The 9,021-nt window shown below is 49.8% G+C and overlaps 1 pseudogene; it reads left to right on the top strand.

Annotated features, from left to right (window-relative positions):
- Positions 1-4,283: 4,283 nt before the first annotated feature.
- Positions 4,284-5,023, top strand: LOC120846153 (annotated as a pseudogene).
- The last annotated feature ends 3,998 nt before the right edge of the window (positions 5,024-9,021 follow it).

Here is a 9,021-nt window from a genome sequence, read left to right as displayed (position 1 = left end):
TCGGAGGAGGATTCCTGCGGAGCAGTCGAAGGGGGCGGACGTTCGTCGGCGCGCTCTGCCAGTCGGTTATTGTACGAAGCCTAACGGATCACGAGGCGACACTGGAGGCACCGGGGACCCCCGATTTTCGGGGGAATACCACCGGGACCATTGCGGACGAAGAGGAGTGGAGAACCCAGGGAAGAAAACGTCGAAGGCGAGTTTTCTCCGAATCGAGTAAAGACGTTTCTACGGAGAGCCCGGCTTGGAAGGCTCAGCCCAAGCCCAGAGTCATGGCGGCGCAGGGCACCCAGTTCAAGTTCACGCTGAGGCCCGAGCAAGGGATCAAACTGGACAAGTATGGGACGCACGTCTACGGGCGGGCCATCGTAGACGCAGTCGGCAAGAAGCACATCTACACGGTGAGCGACTTTTGTTTTCAAGTCATGGGTGGATCGAACTCGATTTTTCTCATGACGGAACGGGAAGATACCGCGAAGGAAATTAATGAAATTCAGGCGCTAAAGCTAGAAGAGAGAAGAACGGTTAAGTTCAACATTCACCAAGTACTGCAGAACGTGACGAGAGGTGTAATCCACAACGTGGGCGTAGAATGCAAAGAACAAGAAATTCTGGAAAATACGAGAACAAAGACCGGCGTAGAACTCATAGCGGCACGGCGCCTAGGAGAGTCGAAGGTCGTATTATTGACATTCAGCGGAAATGTCAAGCCGAGGTACGTGTACTTCTACGGTGGCGCATACAGAGTGTACGAGTACACACCCAGACGACAGGTGTGCTATAGGTGCATGCGAGCGGGGCATCGCGCCGACGTATGTCCGTACGAGGCAGCTTGCAGAGACTGCGGAAAGACGCACCCGAAGGAGGAAGGGTGCGTCATCAAGTGCGTACTGTGCGGGAAGGGTCATCGCACCGGAGACAGAGAATGCGAAAAGAAGTACAAGGCGCCGCCTGATGGGCGGTTCAGAAACTTACCAAACGCGAGTACTTGGGCCGGTAACAGAACAGAACAAGCGGCAAACATAGGGCACAATGTGCGGACGACAGAGACAAGCAAGATGCATGAAATATTACAACAAATAGAGAACCTAATGAACGGAGGAACGACGGCTTTACTAGAAGTGGTCAGGAAAAGTGAGGAGCTTCCGGCAGAAGGGCGCAAGCAGCATGCAATAGAGGAAAAAAAGCGCGCAGAGGCGAAAAGAGTGAAAGAACTGCGGGAGGCGGAACAGAGGAAAGCCGAGAAAGCGGAAAGAGAGAAGCTGCAGGCAAAAAGGAGAGCTAAGAGGGAGAAGCAGGCAAGAGCCGGGCAGGGGGACAGAAGGTCGGTCATACTGGAGGGGAGAACGAATTGTGAGACAAATATGGAAACAAGGTGTGCTACAGGGGGAGAGCCGAGCAATACTGGAAACATGCACGAGCGCCTCGATAGAATGGAGCAGAAAATAAATGTGTTTATGGAACAATGTCAGAATGCGATTGAACAGAGACTAAGCCTACTTATGGAGCAAATCCTGGAAGCAATGGAAATTAAGGCCGGTAAACATGGCCAAGTCTAAGCACAGGGAAATCAAAATATGGCAATGGAATTGTAGAGGCTTAGGACCCAAAGCTAAGAATCTTCAGTTCTTCATAAACGGTGACGTGCCAGCAGTGATGGCGCTGCACGAAGTCAAGACAATAGCGAAGGTAACAGGGTATGACGCGTACGTCAATAGCATGGAGAAACCGGCGGTAGCGACGCTCGTCAGTAACAAATATACGGCGATCGTGCACGATACGGAACAAGACATCGAGAACGTTCTTATAGAACTGGTGCCTAAAAGAAGAGGAAGAAACGAGAGCGTTTTCATTTTGAATGTATACTCGAGGAAACAAAAGGACGTTTTCGAGGAACTCTTCAAAGAAGCGATTAAGGCCGCGGGAGACAACGCACTGCTTATTCTCGGGGACTTCAACGCCGCACACGAAAGCTGGGGTTACAAATACAGCAATGGCAAGGGGAAGAAACTCTTGGAAACAATTGAGGAGGAGGGGCTTTCGATAGAGAACGAAGTATGGAACCCGACGAGAACGGGCGGCGGGCGAACCAGCGACACGAGTCCGGACTTGACGATCTGCAAGAACGTAAAAGTAAAATGGTCAAACACATGCGAAAATTTGGGAAGCGATCACTATATCATAGAGATAGAGATGGAAACGGACCTCAGGGGAAGGAGCATAGGCAAGACCAGACACACAAACTGGGAAGACTTTAGAAAGGACGCGGAGCTCGACGGCGTTACGGACCCGGTTGTCTGGGCGAAAAAGATCAAGGAAGTGATGAAGAAGAACACCAGCGAGGTAAAGCTGACGCCCAAGTACCCCGCGGCGGATAATAAGCTCATGGCGATGTGGGACGAACGTCGGAAGCTCACGAGGAGATGGAAGCGGCAGCGATACAACCGCAAGATCGGAAAGAGAGTGGCGGAAATGGACCGACAAATAGAAGAGTACGCGCAGCAACTTGCTCGGCACAACTGGGAACAGCGGTGTGAAGATATGAAGAAAGGCAAGGGACTCGGGAACAAGGATACATGGGCTTTGCTCAACTACCTCATGGATCCGTCCAAGATGAGGAGCGAAGGAAGCAAGACGATGCAAAGAATCATTCACCAATTTAAAGGAAGCGATCACGAACTCATGGAGTACGTGCGACAAAGATACATCCCGGACGGGACGAGAGGCAAAGAGCTGCCGGAGTATTCAGGCAGACCAAGCCAGGAATTGGACGAGGAGATTAGAATTGGGGAAGTCAAGGCTGCGGCGAGGGAAGCGAGAAACAGCACGCCGGGCAGAGATGGAGTCACCAACGGAGCATCAAGAAACCTACCAGAGAAGGAGTACAGGAGACTCACCGATATGTTCAACGAAGTCTGGAAGCAAGGAAAGCTGCCGGATGAGTGGAACCAGTCCGACATAAAGTTTATTTCGAAACCGGGGAAGAAGATCGGACTCGAAAACCTGAGGCCGATCTCTCTGACTTCGGCGGTTGGGAAGCTAATGGAAAGAGTCGTCAAGAACGGGCTGCAACCGTACATCGAGGAGAACGGCTTCTTCCACAACGCAACGTTTGGGTTCCGGCCTTACCTTAGTACGCAGGACATTTTTGCGCTTTTAAAAGAAGACGTACTGGATGAATTTCCTAAGGGCAGGAACACCGAGCGAGTGGTCATGGCGATAGACCTGAAGGCGGCGTTTGATACGTCGATCACGAATACGTGATGGAAAGGCTGGCGGCGATGAATTGTGGCGAGCGTACTTACAACTACGTGAGGGACTTCCTGAGAGACCGGAAAGGAAGAATACACGTTGGAGATTTGCATCCCAAACTGGTGGGACTCACAAATAAGGGAACGCCACAGGGAGCGGTAATATCGCCGCTACTGTTCAACATCGCCGTGATGGAACTACCGAAAAAGCTCGACGACATAGACGGCCTCGGCTTCGCGTTCTACGCGGATGACGTCACGCTGTGGGTCGGAAGCAAAGAACTGAAGCTAGGAAGGAAAGTGGAAATTCTCCGGCAAGCGGTGAAGCGAGTCGAAGAACACGTAAAGAAGTGCGGGTTTCAAATTTCGGTGGAGAAATCGAAAATACTTCAGTTACACGGTGCAGGATACGACAAGAGTGTCCCGATCGAAATCATGGTCGGCGGGAAAATGGTACCGGAGAAGGACTGCATCCGAATATTCGGTATGTGGCTGCAATCCAACGGAAAGCCGAGCACGATGATCGATAAGATCAAGACGTCGGCGAAACAGATCTGCGGTATGATCAAGCGGATCGCAAACAGGAAAAAGGGATTTAAGGAAGCCGAGACGCTGCGGATAGTAGACGCGCTAATCGTAAGCAAAATGAGATACTGCCTTCCATACTACAACATGACGAAGGCAGATGAGAACAGGGTGGACTGCATACTACGGGAATCTTACAAAACTGCGCTGCATCTACCGGCGTGCACGCCGACAGAGAAGCTCGAAAAGATGGGAATCACGAACACTTTCCGGGAATTGAGAGACGCGGTCATATTGGGACAAAAGGAGCGATGGAGGTTCAGCAAGGTCGGAAGGGAGACCGGAGTCCGGCTCGGCTAAGGCGATATAAGGACGAGAAACCTGAAAGAAAGGCAGCTGACCCAAACTTTGGTGAAACGATACAGAGTCAGCCCCATACCGCGGCACATGCACCCAAAAATACACAAGGAACGGAGAAAGGCAAGAGCTGACTACTACAGAGTAAAGATGGAAGGAAGAGAGAACGTCATGTACACCGATGCTGCGGCGTATGGTAGCAAAAAAGTCGCGGTTTGCGTCGGGCATGACGGAAAAAAGCTGGACAGTTTGTCACTGAAAGACGCGACAATAACGGAACCAGAGGAGGCGGCGATCGCAATGGCGATCAAAGCGGGAAAGGGGCACACGTACATTCTGAAAGACTCGCAGAATGCGTGCAGGAATTATATGAGAGGCAGAGTGTGCGCTACTGCCGCGAAAATCCTAGAGAGAGCCGTAAACGGTTCGTCAACTTTCAAAATTATCTGGGTCCCGGGCACGAGGGTATTCCAGGTAACCAGGCTGCAGACCTTCGGGCCCGTGGATATGTCGACCGGGAAGAAGCGAGGCAGTGGGTGTACTCGGACATGCTGGACCACTTCAAGGCCCAGAGGAGACAGTAGGGGCTCCCGTGCCGGGAGCTAAGCAAAGCCGAGAGTACTGCCTGGCGAAGCATCCAGGCGGGCAACTAGACTAACCCGGTGCTCCTGAAACACATGGGGCGCAGAGACGACGACGCCTGCAAACACTGCGGGCAAAGAGCCACTTTCTCGCACATGATGCGGGCATGCCCGGACACTCCAGGGCTTGGCGACACTATTGACGACCGGCGGTGGGAAGAGATGCTGCGCAGCGAGGTCTACAAGATCCAGGTACATCTGAACAACCGGACCAAGCTAGCAGCAAGCTCCCAAGGGATCCCGGACTAGAGGATTCCACTCACCGAACCGAAGACCCCGTTCCCTTCACCTTTTGCTTGAGCAATAACTGTTTTACCACCACCACCACCACCAAGAACATCGGAACCGTTCTAAAGAATTTCGCAGAAATCATCCCGCACATTTCTATAGGTCTTATAGTTAGTTCTCATTGACTTGGAGTGCGGTGTACTTAGGTACCTTAAAATAGGACAGTGTTGTCAGTGAGTGTAAGCATAAAGCATATGCTGTAATTAGTGGTTGATTCCGTAGAAGACGTATCTGAAGGATGGAGTGTCAGCTCCTGTATTCCAGTCACATAATTTTTTACCCGTTCCCCTATATCCACTTTCCGCCTGGCGCAATGTTGCCGCCAATAAAACAAGATGAATTTGGAACGAAAGATAACGTTTAATGAGATGAACTTGCATTTACAGTCTTAAAGGGTAACTGAAAAGAAAAAAAGTTTTTTTTTTAAGCAGCCTAATTGGGTCAAGCATGTCAAAAAACAATTTTTCCGTGAAAAAAAAATGTTTACAGCAATATTTATTGCGTGAGACCGATTTTAGTTTGCGGCTATTCCGTCCGTTTTGAATCGCGCGCCACGAAGTTGGTATTCCGTGACGTTGATATCCCAATCGGCTGCTATACTTCTCATTGGCTAAGAGTTTGATTGACAGCTTAGATCTTGGTTGTTAAAGCTTTGTTATATGTTGCTATTTTCTTTGGAAAGGCATATTTTTCCGTTTAAAGAATAACCCATGTGATGAGAGTTATTAATCGTTACAAAATATTGACAAGACGGGCCCTTCCGTTTGGATTCATACCATAACAAACAAAAGCTTCGCCATTCTTTCATGGCCGCCGAAGTCTCTGCTCCCGCCTGTCTCGCCTACCTCGACTAATCGTTTCGCCGAAATAAGTGTTTCGTGCTGACCCAGGTGCTTAAGTGAGACTTCTTGAAGTGAAGTAATGTGTGTTTAGCAGCTGTCGCAGGTGTTAGTGATGGGAAGCGACGCGGGGTTTTGACTTTCATAGCGCGGTTCTTTCGTTTTCCTTTTTGCTGGCTTAGCGTGCTTTTTTCTTTGTTTGTTTGTTGGCTTGCGCGTGCAAATACCGACTTTTCGGAGATGTCAGATGAGTAATCCCGACAGCGATCCTTCCAGCAGCCATTTCGCCCCGAAAGGAATGCTATTGGCTGGAGGCAATCGGGCGTTCGCGTAGCGACAAACGTGTCCAGTTACGTTCTCGTCATATCTCTCCGGAGGCCGTCGAGATTCGCCCCGTGTGCACCTAACGTCCGTGACTAGACACAAAATAAAAAAGCACTCTGTTCACTACGCAAAAAGTGGTCTCAGTTCATGCATCTGTAGGCAGGTACTAAATCGTGCCCAAATTTATTCACACCGCACGATGCAACACGTCGCTGTGCAAACGCAGTCCAACATGAAGCATAAAAACGGCAGATTTAGGACAACGATTCGGAGTCCATTGTTGCATTAAAACGACGTAATTTTGTTGAAAACGCCCGCAGCTTTTTACTCACGGTATACGTCGGGAAACTTCCACATTTTGAAACAGAACGAGGCAGATTTACTTTTAAAAACGCTCGCTGCGTCCTCCCGGACCAGTTTGACTGGATCAGCTGACGACGACGGGACTGAACTGGTTGAACGTCAACCCCACAACAACCAATTTGCGCTCCGTTTTAGCACCGCATTACACACACCACGAACGTTTCATCTCTTTGTCACATCACCGTGTTGCACCAAACATAACGAGATCGCCGAAACCAACGCAGCGCTGTCGTGAACCTTGGCTTGTGGTTGCGCACTCGTGGATTTTGTGACTCCCTTCGCCTTCAAAGCACGCACGACGATTACGAATGATACTTTCCATCTTCCGCGAACATCACAGGGGCACTTCTCCGATCACGTCTTTGCTAGATGTCCTCGCAAACCGCGTCAAATCAAAACAATACCGCCGCCGTGCGTTGTTGCCAGATCTTACCGGAAGTCGAGGTTCAACTCCGCAACGCAAGGAGAGTGAGGGGCGGGGTGTACTCCTCTTCCGCGGGGGTCGAAAGAGCGGGAGTTTCAAATGTGGAGAGGTTCTGACTCCGACTAAATTACGTCCTGTGACGTAAATATTGCTAAAAAAATATTTTTTTTCTCGGAACATTTGCTTTGTGACATGCTTGTCCCAATTAGGCTGTTTAAAAAATACTTTTTTTTTTTCTTTGCAGTTACCCTTTAAAGAGGAAGGTGCCACGCATCTTGCGTCGGCGACGGAAGGCGACTACCCTAGGCAGCCCGTTACTGCTACTTTCATACACGCGGCACGTGCAAGCATGTTCTGAACAAAAACACTAGATGACAGCCGTGAATGGGCAGCGATTTCTTAGAGCGTAATAAAAAATAGCGCAGAAAAAGACGACGTGAGGGACAGGAAGCGAACATAGAAGACGAACAAGCGCTATACTCGCCCACTTTATAACCTCACTAAAGTTAATTTCTCAGAGAAGTACAGAATCAAATAAGGATCCTGGAAAAGCGGGATTCAAACCCCATTCCTCTGCGTGACAGCCGCATACGTTGCCAGCTCCGCTACGCACGCGGCCTTTTTTTTAAATTGAACGATGACGAAAGGCAGTGACAATCGATCGAGATGAAACACTAAAAGACACCAGCCATCTTGGCTAGTTTCGAAAATGCTACAAGTCTTTGAGGGTAGACAACACCTCGAAAATTGGCAGCCACTGAGGCGCAGGTTGCTGGTCCTTATAGAGAGTATCCACTGGCGGTTATAGCTGTCTAAGCGATTGCTGAGCGCGTGATGATGGCGAGCTAACAAAGTTATTTTGCAACGTGCACTCCGCACTATCAAGATTGCCGGTCTTAGTAACCAATTTATGTGAGCTCGTTCTGGACATGCGCCCTAAGCAGGACTCACAAATATGGCGACCATTGACAGCTCCTACCGGCGTGCGGTCGTGCATCACCACTGCGTGATGCGCGTTAAAGACCCCAGACTAGCGGTTGTGCTGGACTGGCTAAATTTTTCATCTACAGCTGGGGGACTCGTTGCCCGTTGAGGCAGAACAAGTTCTAGGCTGCATAAACATACACGCAACCCAATTTTATTTAATACTCCCTGTAGAATTCCTTCAGAAAGCACATGTGCTCAACAAAATACTTATGCATGGTGCGAACACCGATATCTGCGCGGCGCACAGCCTTGCGGCACGCAATATGCTGTAAAGACCAGCAGTATGATCATGTCGTAACTATAACGCAATGTTTTTTCTTCCGCTCAGAAACGCGTGCCATGGGACGTTAATTGGAAGTATTTTCGGCACAATGATGTTTTAGACCCGTGTTGTTGTAAAAAAAAACTATCTCCATACTCCGGTCTAAAATATGGGTTTCGTGCAAGGCTCGTCAAATTATGAGGCGCTGGAGAAATGCAGCCTTCTGTGTTAAGTCCTTATTTTGAAGTTTTTTTGTTCGTTTTCCGCCCATTGAAAAGCATGCGGGGAATTGCTTTAGAACGCACCTGGTACCGCTGCGCCGCAGCGTTCTTCAGTAACATAAAGTTCTGCTTTCCTCGCCGTCACCATGGAAACGAACGCCCGAATGAATAGAAGCACGCACGGTACCGCCGCGTGAAGCCAACAACAGCTGACGCCATTTTACGAACGCCGTCTGCTAGCCAAAGCCGAACGCGGTGCGTCAGATCAACCGCCTTCGCCGGTGCGCCGCTGGCAAAGACGACGAAGCTGAGACACGCCGACGGCGATTAAGCAAGCAACAGCACCGCGGGAAGACTGCAACGGTGGCATTTATTGGGATCAAAGGCGCAAAAAAAGCAAGAACACTGTTCATTTGAATCGTAACGCGCAATATCCAAGTTGGGGACCATATACCTTTGCTGGGTCTTTCCTGTGAACTTTTTACAGAGACACGGGGTGCCGCATTCAGGAAATAGCTCCGTTTCCAAAATATGGGGGC

Source organism: Ixodes scapularis, unplaced genomic scaffold (assembly GCF_016920785.2).
Source record: "Ixodes scapularis isolate PalLabHiFi unplaced genomic scaffold, ASM1692078v2 PGA_scaffold0__279_contigs__length_252992795, whole genome shotgun sequence".
NCBI lineage: Eukaryota > Metazoa > Arthropoda > Arachnida > Ixodida > Ixodidae > Ixodes > Ixodes scapularis.
Note: the sequence above shows the minus strand (reverse complement) of the source record. Positions and strands in the feature narration are given on the sequence as shown.